The sequence below is a fragment of the Taudactylus pleione genome, unplaced genomic scaffold (assembly GCF_031769625.1).
Source record: "Taudactylus pleione unplaced genomic scaffold, aTauple2 ptg000042l, whole genome shotgun sequence".
In the NCBI taxonomy this organism is placed as follows: domain Eukaryota; kingdom Metazoa; phylum Chordata; class Amphibia; order Anura; family Myobatrachidae; genus Taudactylus; species Taudactylus pleione.
In genome coordinates, this window is record NW_028284444.1 from 4,883,831 (window position 1) to 4,906,388 (window position 22,558).

Below are 22,558 nucleotides of genomic sequence, written 5' to 3' on the forward strand. Positions count from 1 at the left end.
TTTAACCCATAAATTTATATTATTAAAGGGCTAAACACTGGGATTTTGCACCTTTAGCTACCAACTAAAGATATTTGATTTTAAGAGAGGCTTGTGAACAATACATTAAACCAGTGAACAGACTGTGTTCTAAGGATGTACTTTTCAAAAGTGTGAATAGATACACATATATATTTGATATAGTAGCAACTTGGAATAGCTGTTACACTTAGTAACAATTAATTCGAACGATATATATGTGTGCAAATTTAACTTTGCCTCGAAAAGTGATACCAAGGATACATATTTTTATATTATATTTTTTTATTGTTAATGGCATTTATGTATTTATTTATTCATATTATTTTTAAGTATTTGTATGTATTTTGAAATAAATGTATTTAGATTTTTTTTCAATCTATCAGCACTTTCTCATTCTCTCTGATCTCTTTTCAATATATTCCCAACCTATTTGGTTTTGGATTAAATACATCTTAGGTGGCTCTATATTATCAAGCAGATGACAATTACCTTGTCTGATTTTTTTATTTTTAATACTATGAAAAAAAAGTATTTATGTGTTTAATACAGCAGCATAATAGAGGTCAGCCATAGTTGTTCCTCAATTTATATGGTATGCTGATGGAAGTGTTAGGAAATCTATATAATTCACCAAGTAATTTTAGGATGTAATACAGTTTTATCTGAAGAAACATATATACCCATTAAAAAACACAATAAACAATGTTAGGGGTACTCTATAATAAAAGTTATGTTTTATTTAGTTAGAACTTCGAAAAACAATTTTCAAAGTGTATCCCAGAAAATAAAGGGGCTTAATAAACTATTTGGACATATTCCTATCATAAATCTTTAAAATGACTCCATATTTTTAACACGAAGTTTTTTTGGATTAATACTTTTGGCAGTAGTGCAGAGTTGGGGGGAGAGGTTACTACTTACCCAGGATTGGGTTAACTGGAGGGGCCAATGGGGGGCCAGAGAGCACATCAGACAGGGAGAAAAAGGAGATTACTGCTGCTCAGTGGCAGCAGTCTCTCTTCTCAGGCAAACACATGCTGCTGTGTGCTAGGCTGTGTAGGTTCCAAAGAGACTGCAGTCACTGAGCAGCAGCAGTCTCCTCTGTCTCCCAGCAAGTGTTATGTGGGATGGTCTATCACACTGTTCATTGGCCCCCTTGAATCTGCCCCCCGGTGGAGGGGGACAATTCCACTCCCCTTCACTACACTGCATATTGGTCATGCTCCTGAGATTTGGCCATGCCCACTTTATCCGGGCCTGTCAATGCACTTGATGGCCTTGCATAGTGCTATTATGGTAAAATATTCTATTTGTCCTTAGCAACATCCCAGAGATTTTTAGAATTTCAGCAAAGTGATCTACTTTCATTAATTTCATTGTGTTTTATCATATGTATTTTATTTAATTTTCAGCATATTTAATTTCACCTATAAATAAATCCTCCCCTTTTGAAAGCTACTAGTGCACATTTTCATTTTATTAGTGTTTCAATACAACATACATCTAGGGATTACCATTTCCCTCAGGAACACATATTGTACAACATTCCAGTTTATGCAGAGGAATGGGAAGATCGACTAGGATCAGAGACAGCAGAGTACCCACATCTCCACAACAGGGAGAGCAGCTCACCAAACCAAAAACCTCCTACACAATGAGCGCATCGTACTGTATCTGTTATCGTTATCTCAATATCAGTTTTCTACACAAATTAAGTCCTATTTTTCTGGTGGTTACTCAGTTCAAACCCTATGTCGCTGGAGGCTACAACAATGCAGAACTCAAATTTGTAGTGGGTACCATAATCAGTGGCGGGAAATGCCTGGGGACAGGATGGCAGTGTTGTGTTGTGTGTACGTTTGCTTGTGGTTGGGTGTAATATTATGTTAGAATGGAAAAAGGGTCTGATTCAGATATGTATGCAAATGCCACTGCAGCTACAAACATGTACAAAGCGGTTGTGGAAAATATGCAGAAGCCTAGATTTGTATTGAGACAATTACTGGTGCCTTCACAAATCCATGCTTCTGCATATAAAGACACAACATTGGTTGCAGATTCTTCAAAAATAAGCCTTCTGAGTAACCCTGTGGCCGCAGAGAAAGGCCACGTGTACTGAGACACTGGGAAATATTTATTTTGCATGGAATCACAGACAAAGGCAGTGACACGGCCCGTAAATAGTCTCAACACATATGAATATAGGTCACCACAACCCCGTTTCCTCCCCCAAACACTCCCTGACTTTCAATCATACTGCAGGTAAATAGTGGCTGCGAGCAATGATACGCAGTACAACTTAGACACAAGCCCAGTTTACAGATAATCACTCAACTGTGTTAATATTGGCATTGCATCCATCTCTGAGCCCAAAGATTTTCTATTAGCATTTAATATTAGTCAGATTGGGGTCAGTAGGTTTGCATTTAATTATTGTCCTTTGACATAACAATTTTTCATATATTTCATTGACTTTATAAAACCATGTGTGGCTGATTCTAGTCAAGCTCATTATTCAGTTTTGGAGCAAAGGTGGGACACTTTCTTTTGTTTATCTCCAGGCTGAAAACTGCCAGTGTTTCCCTGATTACAGAGATGACTCCTAGTCACCAATCCAGACATCAATACCCTACCCCAACCCAATTGGAATTGTCACCATAGTGCTGCATATGGGTCTCAGAATACCACTTTGTCAATAAAATTGTAAAAAGTACAGAGTTTCTGAGTAGAACTTGGTCAAGGTTAGGAATCACTTTTGAGACCTGGTTTAAACTGAGTACCAGTTTGGATCTTTTGCTGGTTCAATATTTGGATTTAAAAACCGAACTCCATTTTGGATTCTGAATTTTAGCTGTTTTTATTGATTTTTCAAATTTTTTATTGATTTTTGAATGATTTTTATCTGAGACCAAAACACTTGAGGGTGGTTTTGCAAAACCAAAACACGAAGATGAATCCAAAACCAAAAGCAAAACATGGGGGTCCGTGCACATCTCTAGTAAATAGTAGGGATGTGTGCCGACCCCCGTGTTTTGGTTTTGGATCTTTAGCTCCTTCAAGGTTTTGGATCTGGATTTGGTTTTACAAAACCACCCTTGCAGGTTTTGGATCTGTATTTTTTTTCTAAAAAATCTTAAAACAGCTGAAATCACATAATTTTGTTTTTGTTCCTACAGCATTATTAACCTCAATTAACATTTAGTTTCAGACATTTCCAGTCAATTTTGACCACCTCACAGCTCACAATATTGATTTCTTCCAATTTAGGCCAAAAGGTTGTATCAAGCTAGCTGGCTGGATAAGCTAAGCGACAGAAGTGGGTGGCACTAACATGTGGCAGTTCAGCTTCCAACATGACACAGAGTGGCAATGAAGTGGCAGGCAGGATGGCAGTTTATTAAACTAGAAAACTTTAAAAAGTCAGGCAGCAATGCCCAAACAGCACATAATGCAAAGAAAAGAGGTGCCAGGTGGAATTGTTCTTGGGCCCTTCCACCCACCCAGGGTAGTTGTATTTAGTAAACAAGACATGCACAGGTTAACAAACCAATCACTTCAGCGACAGGGACTGCCAAATGTGGCTGAAGTGATTGGTTTGTTTGGGCCCCCACAATACAAGCTACCAACAGGCAGCTGACATTGCTGGCAATGATCTCTCCATGCACAAACTGGTTTTACAGAGGCAAGATGTTGCCACTATCTTCATCTGATTACCCAACCTCATCAGTGTGTACGTCATCTTCACACAATTTTAATTCATCCCGCTGGAATTCACCATTACAGCCTTAGTTACCTCTGTAAGTTTTGGATGTAATTGGCACTAAAGGTCTTCCTCGTGAAATTTGTAGTTCATTTTGGTGAACATCATCTTTTCCACATTTTGAGAAAGTAGCCTCCTATGCCGATTGCTGACAAGGTTCCCAACTGTGCGGAAAACTCTTTCTGAGTACACACTGGAGGGTGGGCAGCTCAAGTAAAGCAAAGCCAGTTTGTGCAAGGGCATCCAAATTGCCTATTTTTTCCTGCCAGTAGTGAAACGAAGTGTCTGACATGCCTATTTGGATACTATCATTAAAATAGTCCTCAACCATTCTTTGAATGGTGACCATATCAGATGGAGTCACGGTAGAGGTCTCATTCATTTTAGACAATTCTTTTAGACCCGACCACATGTCAAAACTTGGTTGTGTTGATTCATCTGCACTACCAGTGGGTCTCTTTGGGTGAAAGTTTACTTTTTTCCTGGCAGCCGCACTTGCTGGAGAAACTGAAGGAGGAGCTACAGCTGCATCACATGCCGCTTGAGTGGTCAATTTCCTTACCAACAGCTCTTTGCTTCTCTTTAGATCTATCTCTGCAGGGAAGAAATAAACAACCTATGGCTAAACCTAGGATCCAGCGCAGTCACCAAAATGTATTTATCCGATTGTAAAATCCTGATAACCATTGGGTCCTGGCAAAGCAACTAAAGGACTTGATCTACAAGTCCGACATGCATAGCAGAATCGCTTTGTTTCAGCTCCTCCTTCTGTTTTTCAAGCTGATTTTCCAACAGTCTAATTAGGGGAATTACCTGACTCAAGCTGGCAGTGTCTGAACTCACTTAATATGTGACTACTTCAAAGGGTTTCAGCACATTGCACAACATGGTATTTTCCTCTGAGCTTGAATAAGGTACATTGTGTAGCTTTGGATGGCTTTTTGCTGTTCCTCCATTTGCTGAATTATATAAAGGGTGGAGTTCCACCATGTAACTACCTCTTGCTTCAGCTGGTGACAGGGAAATTTCAACATTTCTTGCAGGTGCTGCAATCTTCTACATGCACCTACTAAATGGTGAAAAATTTCCAGAAATTGTGTAGGCCACAGACAGCATCTCCTGCACAGACCTGTCATTTAAAAAAAAATTGCACCATCTGGTTGATTGTGTGAGCAAAACATGGGACGTGTTGGAAATCACCAGCTGTAATGATCTTACAATATTGGTGGAGTTGTCTGAAATCATAAATCCTGAGGAGAGTCCAAGTGGGGTAAGCCTCTTTGCAATGACTTTTCTGAGTTTTTCTAAGAGGTTGTAAGCAGTATGCTTCTTAGTGAAACCAGTGATACACAGAGTAGTCTACCTCTGAATTAGCTGCTGTTTCTTAGATGCTGTTGATGCCGCTGAAGGCAATACACCCACCCAGTTGGCTTTTACAGTCATGTAATCTTGTGCTTGCCCTGTTCCACTTGTCCACATATCTGTGGTTAAGTGGACAGTGGGTACAATAGCATTCTAAAGGACACTAATTAAGTTATTTTTAACATCCCTGTACAGGCTGGGAATTGATTTTCTTGTTAACTGGAACCTAGATGGGATTTGGTATCAGGGACACAGGACACAGGTCAATTAACTGTCTAGAACCTACTGCACTAATGGCAGATATCGGATGCAGATCTAATACCAGCATACAGTAGATGTTATTGCATCAGTGATCTGCTGTGCAACTAAGCCACTGCTGTCATACTTGCTCCCCCCTGCAAAAGATTGTTTAACAGTAAATAGTTTTTTAGAATTACTACTAGTAGTCTTCCTGGTATCCTTCTGGGATAAAGATCCTCTCCCAGCAGGAGCAATTGTAACACTCAAGGATTCTTCTGAGGAATCCAGGATAGGAGAGGACTGAGTTAGCAGTATCAAATTGGATCCACCACTACTTTTGATCATGATTGAAGATATTGTTGATGAAGGTCTTGGTGGTTGAGATTGCAGGTGCTTGGATCTAACAGAGAGAAGGGAGCAGCTAGGCGACGCTGGACTGATTGTTAAGTTTTTAGCAAAGTTTCTGATTTTGCAAACACTTTGGAATTTAATGAATGCACTGCAAGTGACGTAACAGGGAGGAGGTTCCTAGATGGTTAAGGTCCTTACCTCTACTTACTATTGCTTGGAAAATGTTACAGATGGCTTGACAACTGTTATCTAGATTTGCTGGAAATAATTCCACACATGAGATGTGGATTTTTTTGTCTTTTGCCATGGCATGACAATGGGCTTTTTCATACCATGGGCAACAACTGTCTCCTGATGTACACAAACAACATCCTTCGCATAAACATCCTCATCATCCTTGTTAGCGATAACTATAGAATTATTCTCCTCATCCTCCTGGTGCAATTCCACAGAAGTATCCTTGATTTCTGCAATGCCAGGTGCTTGGATCTAGCAAAGAGAAAGGAGCTAGCTGATACTGGACTGCTTGTTGCTAATTTTTTAGCTAAAGTTTCTGAATTTTGCAAACACTTTTTATGGATGTGATGTAGATGATGTAACAGGGAGTAGGTTTCTATATGGTTAGGGTCCCTACATCTACTTACTCTGGCATGACAACAGGTACAGATTGCTTGACAATTGTTGTCCAGATTTGAGTAGAAATTATTCCACACATAAGAAGTTGATTTTTTTTGTTTTATGCATGACAATGGGCTTTTCCTTATCATGGGCAACAACTGTTTCCACTGGGGCCTGATTTACACAAACAAAATCCTCATCATCAACATCCTTATTAGCATCAGCTACACAAATATCCTCCTCATCCTGGTGCACTTCCACAGTAGCATCCTCAAGTTCTATGTCAGCATGTTGACTTGTGCTGCTCATCCCCACATTTTATGAGAATGCACAAGTGGTGGAAGGAGGTTTCTCTTTGAGTACAGTATTGGAAACTTCAGACTCACACATGACACCCAGTAACACACTTAGACTCTCCTCAGGGATTTGATACATTTCTGAGTGCACAGTTGTTTCATGTGCCTTAATGATTTTCATTGTCTTAACTATCTACAGGGAGAAGGGTTTAAATCAACATAAGAGGTAGAACCACCAGTTATAAATAAAGGCCAAGGCCTTACCCTTTCCTTGCCAATTTTATGTCTTTCCACAGTTAACTTTCCCATTGTTTTTTCTTTACCACTGTAAAAGATTGGTTCTTTGATTTTAGATGCCCTGACTAAAGCCCTGTGGGCATTGACTTTAGTAGATGATGTAGATAGAATAGTATCATGACTGGTGGCACTGGCAGCAGCTCCAGTTCTAGTATGTGGTTCCTGCTCCCCTCTCAATTGATCATTCTCCATATCAATAAACACAAATGAAGTGGGGTATAGCAAACGTCAATTTGTGCCAATTTAAAATATTACACTGTGGTATTAATGACCTACAGTACAGTGTAACAATATTTTTTATGAATAAAATAAGAATAACACACTGCCCTACCCTTTACAGTGTCACAAGTTATTTTGAGTAAAAAAATGTGCTACAACCTAGTGTCACAATATTTTTATGAATAAGAAAAGAATAACACCCTGCATACAGTGTCACAAGATTTTTTATGAATAAGAATAAGACACTGTGCTATCACTTTGTGTCACAATATTTTTTATGAATAAGAAGAAAATAATAACATACTGCGCTGTTAGTTACAGTGTTACAATATTTTTATGAATAAGTATAACACACTGCACTACCACTATTTTTTATGAATAAGAAGAAAATAATAACACACTTCACTACCACTTACAGTGTCACAATATTTTTTATGAATAAGAATAATACACTGTACTACAACTTAAAGTGTCACAATACATGGATGATAAACTATGGTCTGGCCATCAGTGTCACTGAACAATAAAAGTGTAGCTAGCACACACAAAAAAAAATTGTCAATCAAAGGGCTAGGGCTGCAATTCATAAAAGAGTGCTGTGTCATCCAGAGGAGCTCTCTCAATCCAGGGGTGCTCTTCACCAGTGTAAAAAAAATAAAAGTTAAAATTAATCATTATCAGTCCATAAAAAATAAAAACATAAAATATCCTTTTTTGTTCTATCTACGCTATTATTGTTTGGTGACACTACCAGCCAGACCGCAGTTTATCATCCATGTATTTGTGACTCTGCAGGTGGTCCATCTGCACTCTGCAGGGGTGCTTTGTTGTCCATAAAGGGGTGCTGTGTGTTCATCAAGAGGCTGCTGCCTCATCCAGGGGTGCTCGTCCCTAGCGTAAAAAAAATTATTATTTGGTGACACTGCCGGCCAGACCCAGTTTATCATCCATGTGTTTGTGACTCTGCAGGTGGTATGTCCGCACTCTGCAGAGGTGCTTTGTTGCCCATAAAGGGGTGCTGTGTTGTTCATCAAGGGGCTGCTGCCTGGTCCAGGGATGGTCTCCCCCAGTGTAAAAACAAATGAAAGTTACATAAAATTAGCATTGACACAGCAGCACCCCCCACTTTATGTACTACAGTCCCAGCCCAACAAAACTGCAGCCTTGAACAACTACAACACTGCACCCTTGAACAACAGAGAAGAAGAGAGCACATCTGTTCTGTACACTCTCCACAGCTGGAGTGAAAATGGTGCCAATCACCCAGACCTTTATAGAATACAAAACTCATGAGAATCCGACAGCAGGAGAATGACATTTTGCCTCAGTTTTGGTTCTGAGTCAGGTGGAAAAACCCGAGCCGGACTTAGATCTGACTTGGAGTTTCAATGTTCGGTCGGGCCTGGTTCTCGGAGAACGGGACCCACTCATATCTAGTAAAAAGCAGTCTTAACAACCAATGTTAAGGTAACCCTCTGTACAGAGTAGAAAGTGAAAACAGGTATGATGTTTATTTCTTCCTCTCTACTGTAGTAAGTGAGACAGCACTGCAAAAAAAAATCTGACTTTCTATCATCTGGTTACAGAAAACCGGTATAGAATTCTGAAAGAGGCATGACATGCTTGGCTGTAAAGGAAAGATCAGCCTCTGAGCTATCACTGATCTAACACTTAACCGATTCCTGGCAATTGGGAATCAATGTACCATCATAGTACAGGATACAACCCATAGCAATTAATCCGACATTTGCTGTCATTTTCTAAACTGAACTAGAAATTTTCTGTTTGCTATGGGCAGCACAAGATTTTATGTAGTTTTCTGTTGAAGAGTTTTAGACAGTTCCTGCATTATATAGAGCAAAACCTGCCTTTATTTACCATGAATAGTTGTATACTATTGCTGTTGTTTTTATTCTGCACAATTGTCAAAGTTAATCCTTTAAAGGTCACATCTAATTGGTAAAGATACCCTTGAGAGAGTGTTTCATATTAAAGCAGAATGTTGCATTTCTCATTTTTGGAAACAAAATATTTTTTTAGCAGTTCACTTTTCAAGCAACTACAGATGTTCCTTAAGTCGCAATGGAACTTGACGTGGAAAAAAGCTGCAGCTGCTGCGTCATAGCACTTTGCATGCTAATTGAGAGACTAAGTTGCACACAGATATACAAGTATCACATATCAAATTAATTAGCACAATCTCTTGGTACATCCTAGTTGTATCTCATTACGACTTAGGGCCATATTTAATTAGAGGCGAAAAGCTGGAATTGGCAAAAAAGTTTTGCCTATTTCCACATTTGCCTGGTCAGAGCTTATCCCCAAACTCAATTCCAGCCGGAATTCGCCTATGCGGAAACCCAGCGCAATGTAATAGGCGAAAAAGATTTGCTTATGAAAAGCAGGTAAAAAGAAGTGCAAAATCTTTATTTTGGGGTGCAAACATAAGGAAATGACCTAGAACCCTAGGCACACTCCCCCAAAGGACAAATAAAAAAAAAAGGAAAAGAAAACCATAAGAACACCCCAAACAAGTACTTACATTTTTGGGGTGAAAAAGTAAAAAGTGAGGGAGTCAAGCATAAAAACTAGCGTAATAGACTTCTTGGGGGTCTGCAAGGTGTTTTTGGGATTGCAGGTTCATTTTTCACAGGCAAAGGAGGACTTTTTGCCTCTAATTGAATACGGGCCTATGAGACATTTTTGGCAAAAAAGCCGCGCCACGCATGCAGAGTCTCACAGAACCAGGTGTGCCAAGAGGGGCTGTTTGATGCAACTGCAGCAAAGATGAGTGAGGACACATCTGTATCTCAATAGCTGTGTAGGACTATCACTAGCGAGAGAAATAAGGACAGAAAACACTCACTAAAATGTACAGCACCTAATAGGAAAAAAATATTATTTATTTCTGTTTAAAGTTCCAAAATATGAACATAAAGGGCACAATTCAGCGATGCACACAGTCACCTCCACAAATGCTTGCATACAGTATTACAGTATTTGCACTGACATGCCTATGACACTACCAGAACATACCCAGTGCCACCACCCAAGTATGCCCATGGTTTTGTCACACCATTTCTAATGCCAGCGGTCCCACACACAACAGTGTAATTGGGGATATACACACATGCACAGACATCCTCTTTGCATCCACCTCAGAATCTGGCCCAAAGACATAGATAAGAAGATACTTTAAAACCAATGTATCTCAAAAGGCCAAGTTTTAATATATAGCAAAATTTAAAAAGTAGCAAGGGCAAATTATAAGAGGAAAGCTGCCTAAAATATATTATTAGTTCTGCTTTCAGTAAGTATCCAGGGTATGGGCACTTTTTTCCCTTGTTTTTAAACATGGGTTGGCCCGGGTCACAGCTCCTACCCCCCTTGCACACTACAGCTTTGACCTAGGTTATTCCTGGGTCGACCCCTTTTACACAGAATCTGTGTCAGGTCTGCCAAATGTGTGAGTCATTAGAAGTGGATGTTTTGTTACAGGATCCCAAAGATGAGTCCTAAAAAGTGGATATCAGCACTCCTGAACTGGAAATGAGATACTTTTACTGTAACCCGGGTTGAATAACCCGGGACGCACCCTTTCCAACAGCAGGCAAGCTGGGTCGGACCTGGGAATAACCCTTGTAGCAAACCAGGTCAAAGACCTGGCAATTTTGATCTGGGTTTACCATTTCATACAGAAATAGGACCCGGCTTCCCCCGTAAAATTTTCGGGTCCTTTTCTATATCTGAAAGTGGTATAATGTGCACATATGTAAAAACACAGACACACATACACCTTGCATATAATCAAGACAAAAACTAACCTACAGCAGTGACAAATTGTAAAGATATGATGAAATCAAAACAATATTGTGTATATTGAGGAGATTGCCATAAACCACAAAATTCCTTATTTTAACAAAAGTACAAATGTGAAATGATTGCATCGCTGAGGGACCCAAGCAACACTATAATGAGCACAAAAATGAAAAAAAAAACTTCACTACAGAAATATTTAAATCATAGAAGAGATTTGGGATATACCAAATATCTTGAATGGGAGGAAGAATTTAGCAGGAAGCAATGTGTAGCACATCCTCATTATCAATGTCTAAGGTTTTTTAGGGCAGTAACTTCTTTCATTCACAATATGGCAGCAGGCGTGCTTTATGGTAGGTATCAAAGCAAAAAAAAAAACCTTTCAAGTGTGAAAGGTTCACTGAAAGGAAACATTTATAAACTGTGAAAAATAAACAGTAGTGTATATATTATGCTGTATTTAAATCCTAAAGGACTAAAAATAATTGGAGGGCAAATTATTGAAACCATGAAAAGATGGGGTAACATAATTTAAAATCTGTGTCTTAAATAATCTGTTTCTTTAATTACATATGAAGGATTGTAATGAGGCTTCAGTGTAGTAATGAGCAGCATGACAGTAAAATTTTATTTTCAATTAAAACCAAAAATGTTTTCTTAGCCTCACCCACTTTGTCTTCTTTTTTTCATTTCATTTTGGTTCTTCTGCTCAAAATAATGAAATAATTAAGTAAAATATTCCCCAATGATAAGTGAAAATTATTTCCAGTACGATGTAACTATGTTTGGAGACAAAGCAATTTGTAAATTAGTACAATAATGGGATGGAACTGTAAAGATTTTTCCTTGGAGAATTGCATATCAAACATGTATAATGTTTAGTTTATTTGTCATTCTTATGAATTTGATACATTGTACTGTGTACTACAGTATACAACGGGATGCCATGGGTTGATGGTCCAGGACCAAATAAAGTGATTTAGTCAATGTGATAGACAAAACCAGTGGTGCTGGCTGCCAGTCAAAAAATATGTGGACAAACAGAAGCCCAACCCTGTCCACCACCACATAACTAAACCTAAGGAAGACTGGTAAGCACAAGTTACTTATTTTAATACTTTTTTCAGAATTTCTCAGTAAGAAACTTTTGGCCTAGGGATGCCATGAAAAAAATGCTGATACTCTTGGGTGCAAAGATTCAAAGAAGTTTGGGAACCACTGTACTATTACTTCAGCTATCTGGAGCAATAGTTCCTTAAGGGTCAAAATTCTGGCATGCTAGAACCAATGGTTCATTAGAGGATTCAATGGGGCTGATTATGAGTTGGATGCAGAGGAGTGGAGTCATGTTTTTTGTTTGTACATGTGTCCTAGTAGAACCACTCATGCATCCCAATTTTGAACATACAGAGTCACAGTTCAGATCAGGATGCAATGTTGTAGAAATTTGAGGGGCATTCCTGGAAGGTGACTTTGTGGTAACAGGTAGGTAGCTAAAAAGATCCACAAAGAATATGCATCCTATGGGAGTATCAGAGGCATGTTGTGGGTGTCTAGGAAAGCATTTGCATACAAAGATGCTGAATTTCTCACATTGGAGGCCATACTCAGATGGTAAAAATGCACCAGTCATAGGGCTGTTATAAGTTTCTATGATGCAACCGATGGTACATCTAAAACTGCACCAATCAGTATTTTTATGTCTATGGATGTTAACTGTGGGCATCTCAGTCCTTGCACATTCGGATGCATGGATCTCCACCAGGAATATACTTTGTAGCAGTATTTGCATAATGGCGCATATGCAACTGCAGCAAAAGACACAGCCACAGCTGCATCTGTGTCCAACTCAGAATCAGACTCAATATGTCTTAGAGATGTAAATATAAATTTTAGGTTTGGTAGTACACTGTATACTCAGTTTTATTTATGTACAGTATGCAATGCAATCTTTTGGGGTATATTAGCTTGCATGCAACATCATTGTCAGTCAAGTGCATGAAGGGCCCACAGGGGAAATACAATTGTAGAGGCCCATGAGTACTAGACTTGAAAGAGTTTGGTCAGCACCCAGAATGGTTTTGACCAGCCACAATAGGTGAATGGACATCAACTAAAAGGTCCATGAAAGACAGTTATGCAGTATACTGTAGAAAAGACAAAATAAACCTTCAACAAAGACATTTGATATCATAATCACAACATTTCCTTCTCATTGGTATGCGGTCAGGAACACGGCAGTCGAAATGCCGACTGCCGGCATCCCGACGGTGAAATCCCAACATGGGACTAATGATAGTCATTGAAATCCCGATGCTTATCATTATCCACCTGCCGAAATCCCAACACCCAGCATACCGAACGAAGGTAAGCTGAGCATCGGGAGTGGATAGCTGTGGGGGGAGGATAAGGTTTAGGGGCTCCTGGGGGGGACTTAGGCACCCACCAGGGGGTTAGGGTTAGGCTAGGGGAATGGAGGGTTAGGTTTAGGGTGTGGGGAGGGGGGTTAGGTATAGGCACCCCTGGTGGGAGGTTAGAGTTAGGCACTAGGGGGAGGTTAGGGTTAGGCACCCCTAAGGGAGGGTTAGGGTAAGGAGGGAGAGGGTTAGGGTTAGTTAAAATACTTACCCTGTTGAGATCTTCAGTCTTCTGCCTTCCGGCATCGGTATTACATCCGCCAGGCTGATATTCAGCGGTATGTCATACTGCTTCCCTTCTCAGTTTATTCACTGGTAATAGTAGGGATTTTCATTGCTTTGAAACCTGTAAATCTGAATTTTAGCGCATGCAAAACTCATATTGATAGTGTCTCAAAATCCTATTACCATATGTGCTTAAATTTGTTTGAGCTTGAGATATATGACAAAAAGTTACTATTCTGTTTTTGAAAAAAAACTATTAACAAAAGCTATTAAAAATATAAAATTGTGCTTACCTGTGTTCCTCAGGTATTAGTCCTGATAGTAGTCATGGTTATGCTTCTGTTCATTAACACCACTCTGATCAGCTGCCACCAGAACTTCTGCAGACATAAAATAGAAAGGTAAATGTTGAAAAGGATGTGTAAGTAAGAGGGAAGTAGAAGAACGTGCAGAGAAATAGGAAAGATATGAAAGGCATATTGAAAAATTGTATGGTAAAGGACAGAAGAACCGGAGCAAAATTATATGTAATATGTATTATATTAAGTGATGTGTATTATATTAAGTGAATAAATTGTGACACATGAGATAGCAAAAGATAATAAGTATTGTTATATGATTGCCTGGCCTTTAAAGGATTGAACCAGCAGTTATGCTTTATATTAAAGGAGGACATTATTGCTGAAGTTTTCGCAAGCCACTCAAGTAGATGTGATATATTATTACCACCAATATTGGTGAATTCCTTTATTAATTTAACTCTATCACCAACAAGGAGCATTTATATGTAGGTTATTAAATATATTGAATATACATATTACATACAATTTTGCTTCAGTTCAACATAGTACATTGCTTTCATAATACTGGAAAATTGAAATGGTGGACCCTGCTTTTTTATAAATTTTTTACTCACATTTTTCTATCTTTATACACTAATCTATATGTATGTTTATCACTTCAATTATTTAATTTTTTACCTCTATTTTTCATTGTACCATTCCCAGTGAATGGAATTTTTAATATAATAACAAACAAAAATCAAGCTTTAATGTATTGATTTTGTGCATGTGCGCTCATCTCTAACAACCCCTAGCCTCTTTTTGTTTAAGTTGGAGGATAAGCAAGATTTTCCAAAGGAGTTCCAGGCTGGGGATATTCCAGAGTCCTTCATTTACAGTACATATCACTACTAACTGCTTGTCTTTAAAATAATATCACCATCCTGCTGGTGTTATGTTTACAATTTTTAACAATTCATGGTTCTAGTTAATATGATCCATTTATGTTTTTCATTTTTTAATGTCAATGTTCTGTGGCAATCAAAATATACATTTTTCAGACCCCACGTGCTGCATGCTTGAGACCAGCCAATCATATACCATGCTAGTTCATGTCAATGAAGTGAGATATAATGAAGATATTAACCATCATATGTTTGATGCTGTCAGCTACATAATCCTTGTCTTTAACATAAATGTACTGAAATAACAAGAAACATTTTTTTTTAATCTTTTGAATTTATTGTATTAATTGTGTTTTTGTAGAATTATGTGGATTTACTTGTGGTTTGATCAAATTTATATGCTCAAACAGATTTTTTAATCCAATTGTAATAAATATTTTTGGGACCAATACTGTAGATTTCTGATCTATATGAGATTAATGTTCAGTATACAGATATAAGTATTTTCTGTATTATTAATGTTTGTGTTTTAAAATGTATTGCTTCACAATGATTCATGGAAAATCAGTGTGCTGAATTGCAGGTTTTTCACAAATAGATAGTTTAATGATTTAACTAACCAATGTTCTGTGAGCTAATACTCATTGATCAGTAGCTGAAAGTTATAGAAATTGACAGAGCAGATCTGCAGAGTTTTGTTTAAAATAAAGTCATTTTAATTTAAGATCCCTTAATATATAGCACCGATACCTGATGTATCAAAAACCTGAAATAAAAAATATTTCTTGCATAAAACATACTACACATCATGTCTTCTAATCAACATCTCACTTTGAATATATGTCATGTGCAGTGTTTTGACATGCATGGTACGGAATTGATATATTGCATTTGGCACTCATACGTATTTGAGTATAAACACAAACCAGTAAAATCTGCCAAAAGCTGTTAAAACTGTGTAAAAATGTCCATTGACTTTACCTGGCAGAGGAACAGTTATACAACTGGACTGTAATGCTTGACTTAAAACATTACATAGAGGCAAAATATAACCTGTAAATATTGCCATCATTATATATATTAGACATGTGCAGCACAATGAACTGCATTATGTACTGTACATAGATATAAGTGTTCTTTTGTGCATCTGTCTATGAAAATATTGTCAGTGGTTCTTTGTCTCAGAGTTAATTCATACTGTAGGATAAATAGGAACTGGGAACACAGTCATTTTTGTATTTATAGAACAACAGTTTTTCTATCATAACAGATGTCCATTGGGATTTCAAGAATATCTAGTTGGTCAACTACAGCACAATGTTTTCATATCCGCTGTCATTGACTTAACTAATTTGGGTTTCTTGTTCCAGTTAGGTTAGTACATTTCCCAAATTTGTAAACTCTATAAGTAGCAATTTCAAGTAAGAAAAAATATGCAATACCAGCATTCATTTTCAATTGATATTTTAGCTAAATGACATGATCCAGAGATCTCAACAGAATGATGGTGTATCCAACTTTGTCTCTTAGGTTTGAATAATTAATCTATGGCTAGATGAAATATTAGATGTGTCCTGTTTCCATAGTGGTACAAGGTATGCAAGGATCAGCCCAAACATTCACTGACATAAACAACATGATTTTGTTTTAGAAAAGGTAATTGAAAAACAGGTCCCCATGTAAGGTCACAGATTGCCATCATTATATATTGATGACAGATTTAGATTATGAGTGTCACTCAGATTGCATGAGTCAAACCTACATAAAACACAGGAAAATACCAGTATATAACTGACAGGTATGCAGTCAGGAAGCCGGCGGACCTAATCCCGACAGCCGGCTTCCCAACTGCTTAATCTCCTGTGAGGGTTAAATGACAGGCATCTAAATCTAGACACCTGTTATTTTAACAACACCGGGAGACTGGCGCCTGGCACCCCGATCGAAGGGACACCGGGCACTGAGCATGGATAGCCGCAGGGGGGGAGGGTTAGGTTTAGGGTACCCGGAGGTAATTAGGCTTAGGCACCCCCTGGGAGATTAGGCTTAGGCTAGGGGAATGGGGATTAGGGTTAGACACCCCTGGGGGGATTTAGGGTTAGGCACCACCCCAGGGGACTTAGGTTTAGGTGGCGGTTAGTTAGGTTAGTTAGGTGGCGGTTAGTTAGGTTAGTTAGGTTTAGGCATTTAGAGGGGGGATTAGGTTTAGGCACTGTGGGGAATCTTAGGGTTAGGCACCCCCACGGGAGGGTTAGGGATAGGGGGTAGAATTAGGTTAGTCAATACTTACCTTAGGGACAATTGGGATTTTCACCCATGTCGGGCAGCCCTTGTCAGGATTCCAACCGCCGGACATGCATCCGGCGGTAAATTATACCGATTCCAACTGACATGCTTGTTTTTATCTCCATTTACTCCAACTCTAAGAATTTGTGCTTGCATCAAGTTGATCTACTGTAACTTAAGTGAAAATATTTTTACATTTCAAGGGTATTCCAAAAAGTAAAGATTGTTTTTGTCTTCCTGCCGCGTAGGTCATTCACCCTCCCCAACTCATGGTTGAGCAGACTCCTTAAACTGTTTTCTTAGTGTTTTGTGAATGGTATGCAGTTATGATTGTTTTTGGTAATGTTGTGCATATTTAAATTGAAACCTATAATACAAAATCCCTCCGGCTGTGAAGTGAGAATTGTTATTCGATTTTTGAAAGTGCAGAAAGTGAGGCCTGCCAAAATTTATTATAGATTAAAGCAGGTGTATGGTGATGTGAGGAAGTGGTGTGAAATGTTCAATAATAGATGAACAAGCATGCATGATAAGGGTCAACACCCATCACTTGTCACAGTATTGATTGTGAAATTTTTGATCATCCACACTTAAGTCTGAACCTTGCTTCAAGTGATTTTTACTTTTCATTAAGCTCAAAGAGTTCCTGGACAGAAAACATTTTGAAAGAGTTGAAGCTCGCAGTCAAACTTGCTGGTTCAATAGACTGAAGGGAGCAGAGTACAGGAAGATGATTCTCGTGGACAGATATGATAAATGCTTAAATAAATAAAGTGATTTTGTGGACAATTATACAAAAGTACTCAGTATTCAAAAAAAAATAATAAAAATTTGTTTTAATTTATAGCCAAACACCCTTTACAAAAAATTATTCTATACTTTTATTTGCTGTCCAACATACAAGAGAACTATTTGATTACATTGATAGCACCGAGCAGTACAAGATTATGCTGATGCCTATATTGGGAATGATTAATTTACACATTTCCCAGTCACACTTGCATGAATGAGAGGTGATCTAGATAATCATCCATTAATGTTGAATGTAACCATCAATTACATCTATAATTATTGGGTGTTTCTTTTGGTGAATAAGAAATACACAGGATGTAAAAACTAGATGTTTGGTGATGGAGTGTCACTCACCTCAAACACGTCAGCAAGTTATGAGAACTGTTTTTCAATGATTAAACACTAGTTAGGTGTGTGAAAAATAGAATTAATTTTAATGAGTCCTATGAATATACAACCCTGTGCTAAGGCATTTGACTTGAATTACAGAATTGTCAGGTCTGTTATTTCTAGTGATCTCTGTATCACATACAGTATATAATGGGAACATCTGACTAAGGAGCGATTGTTTCTGATTTTGCAAACAGCATTTTAATGCAGTTCGTACATCACTTAACAACTCGATGAATTCTAATATGAGTCCATGTGTTATCTATAAAGATAATATATAATCTTATGGAGATTATGCGACGTGTGTATATATATATATATATATATATATATATATATATATACAACTACTATAAATATACGCATATAAATGAATATTCCCATTGGAGGTTGAGAGAATACAAATGAGACTAACAAATAAATAGAATGCCAGACAACTTACATTGACATGGTAGGGGAAAGTACATGCGCTGCAACTCTTTTAAATCACAGTTTCTTTCTTTTGTGACATACTTCTTCTATTTTTATCCAATTTTCGCTGTTCACTTATGATTCTGCAAGGATTTTAATTGCAGCTTTGCAATTGTGATCATTGCAGATATGGTAATGCAGCAGAAGGCATCACACTTCCAACGCAGCAGCCAGCCACCCACCGCAGTTTATTGGAAGAGGCCAGGAGATCTCCATTAGGCGATGGAGATCCTGACTTCTTTCCTCCCCCACAATGGTGGCAATACACCTCCATTTTGAGAAACGGAGGGCATCGCCAACCCCCACCCCCAAACGGCAGCAGACTGTCAATCACTGACAGTCTGCTGCCAGCTCTGTTCGAGCTCGCAAACCCATTCTGCACGGCACCTGCGCAAATACCCAAATATCGGGAATCTGCATTCAGCAGTGCACTAACATGCACTGCTGAAATAGGCCCACATATCACCACATGGGACATTTCATTATTTCTTTTGCTCTTCAGGATAATTATTAACCCAGCAAAATAGATTAATTTACCTGTGTATGATTTTCAGAAATCCACAAAACATTAACTGTTGGTGGCACTTGAGGAGTGGAGTTGAGAACCCCTAACCTAGAAGCAAATGCTTCACCAAATCTGGTGTAGGAGGAACTCTAGAAATTAAGAAATGAAGTAATGTTTGCTTCAAAATTTAAACTAATAAAGCTTCTGGAAAGGAAATAATGATGATATCTGAGATTGCTGTTGCAAGTAGAGAAATTATTAAAAAACAATGCTTTGAAATCTATTTGAAGCTGTAGGCTAATACAAACATTGAGGTAGGTCAATAGTTTGTTCCAACCCCTACTAATTTTCATACAAGATCACTAGATGTTAAAGGAAGCATCAAGAAGGTACATTACCATTTGATACATTCATACATATCTGGTTATACAAAGTGTCTCCTATGAGAAGGAGCTACATACAGCCTACGATGAGTCTCCTGCAGGCTAATGAAGGCATTGCTGCCATAATTGTATTGAGGTGTGTGAGAATTGCAGGGAACTATGGCAAGTCCCAAAATTCCCTATCTCAGAATATTTTATAGTTAGATTATAGAAAATAAGAATCTGCATCATTCAATCCAAATACAAGTGACAGATTTTGTAATTAGCTTAAGGTGTATGTGTCACTTGAAGAAAAAGTTGATATAGTGGAGGATTTGTAAAAGCATAAATGCATAATAAAAATTGCATTAAGGTAGTGTATACCATTCACAGAGTCATTGAAAAGTAAGGACATTTTCCCCCAGATGGAAAATATATTTTATTGAATAAAACACAAATTGTTTCACTTGTACTGCTAGAGAAGCTAGGCTGATAGTGATGTCAATCAATATAAAAATGAATATAAATAAAAAAGTAAAAATTAAGTTATGAATGTCCACATTATCCACATGGAACTATAGTCCAATTCAGACGAGTTTAGATATTATGGAGTAAATTTACTACGATCCATGTTTGTCTCAAGTTTGGTCCAGATCAAACACACATGACATCACTGGAACTCAGGAGAGATTTCATATGTGAAACTCGTAAATTTACTAACAGTCGAGTTTTGTTAAATCGAGTTTTTTTTGAAGGCATATGAAATAGAGATTTCTCAAGTGAGTTTTGTGAAAACTCAAGTTAGAAATTCTCCTGTCCGCCTAAGTGAGAATTTGCCCACCTGGGTGTAAGTACTGTAAATGAACAATGTTGCCCAAGTCCACAGAAATGAATGCAGACACACCTTTCTAGTGTGTTTTGATTGGCTGAAGATGTGACATGTGATGGAGTGTTCCTAAACCATATAAATATGCCCAGAAATGGATGAACCTCGTGGGTTTGCGTCATTAGTTTGGAGAGAGGGTAAGATAAGAGTATTTTTGCAGTGAGTACTTAACGATTGTTGTTTGGTGTGTGAAACAGGGTCTTGTGCCTATTTGTTGTTTTTTGTTTTCTGTAAGTATCTATCTTTTGTGTGTATTGTGTATTTTATTTGGTCTGTCAGTGTTTATTTGTGTGTGTGGCGTGTGTGTTGCTAGTTCTGGGAAAGGAGGTTTGTGTGTCTATTTTTTCAGTGTTTTTTTATGCGTGGTGAGAGGTGGAGTCAGGGGAAGAGGAGAGACAGGGACAGAATGAGGGAGAGAAGGTGGCTTTAAACCAACCCCATGTCACCTCTGGTGAGGAGAGTGAAGAGGAGTGCCCCCAGAGGGGAAAAACATAAACTGGCCACAATGTCAAATTCACTTTTCGGCCAGACACCATCACGTTCTTTTTGTGAGGAAGGCTGCCAGTACCTCTGCTTGGTGCAAGAACACCATTTGTCCAGGCAGTTAATACCATGGGTCCAACATGTAGGTCAAAGGACAGCTGGGAGAACAGCTTCTCTAACATTTAGTGGCGTGTCAAGATCAAGATGGCCAACAAGGCCAAGGAAGCTGCCCACACTGGTGCTGGATCCCCATATGTGAAAACATACTTGGAGTATAAGGAGCCCCTGAAGGCTTTAATTCCACCAGAAGTGGTGAGGTGTTCTAATGTGTCAGAAACTGATTCCCCCAGGCAGACTTATAATTATTTTTTTTACATTTATATTATGTGCACTTTATGTTTTCACTTATTTTGTTAGGGTCTAATGTTGATTTGCCTCCTCAAATAAATGCACAATCTTGTTTATTATTTTGGGTTAAAAATATAGTACTCTATTTGCCATACATATAATTTGAGGTTACTTTGGTTTCTGTACTATTTTGGGTATGGAAAGAGGTAATTATAAACATGTTTCTGCTTATTTCATCTGTGTCTTTAATCTACTGAATTATTGTGTACAGCCTTGGTTTTCTATTTTATTCCAAAATAAAATCTGTAATTTGTTCCTGATTGTCTGTAAAGTAATGTGTCTACCTGTCACAATTGTTTTTACTTAAACTCATACAATAATATATTTTAGAACTAAAATCCATAGTTGAGCAATAAACTGTGTTTCAGCTGCTAGGGAACAACACAAGGGAGCATGGTGTGGCATAGTGTTGCTATGACAGCATCCACAACTGTGTCAGGGCATTCCGGGAGGTGTAGGTACACAAGCAGATGGAGGTACTGTACTCTCATTCTCCAATACTTATGTTAAATTAAATTTGACTTGTTCTTTTCATTTTTTCAAAAATAAATAAAAATGTAAATGAAGCATTTGTGCTATGGCAGGTACACATTGTGAGGCATAGACTTAGTAAAGTAACAGTGTTTGAAGTTTACATGTTAATTTACATTCAACTATCACCTTCTAGAAAATAAAAAAAAAATCAATTGCTATGGGTAACATAAATTTCTTAAAATTATCTCTGCATTGAAGATACCCATAAGGGGATTTAGTCAGTTTGCCAGAGGACGTGATGCCGGCTGATGAAATCCCGGCATCAGAATCCCAACCCGGGACTAAACAAAGGCATAAAAATTGCAACTCCATTTTAGATACAGACGCCGGAATCCCGACAGCCACTATCATTGATCATAAGTATAGCAGTGCACCTTAGTTAGCCACAGGTGTGGGTTAGGTTTAGGCACCACAGGGGGATTAGGGTTAGACACCACTGGGGTGGGGGTTAGGGTTAGATACCAAGGGGGGATGGATAGGTTTAGACACTAACAGGGAGGCAGAGTCAGACTAGCTCACAGGGGTACAGGGAAATCCCTGGTGGGCCCCACTGCCTGAGGGTCCCACCCCTCCTCTAGGGGTGGAGCGGGGTCATAGATTAACTTGGGTGCTTGATTAGTTTCTTTGGAA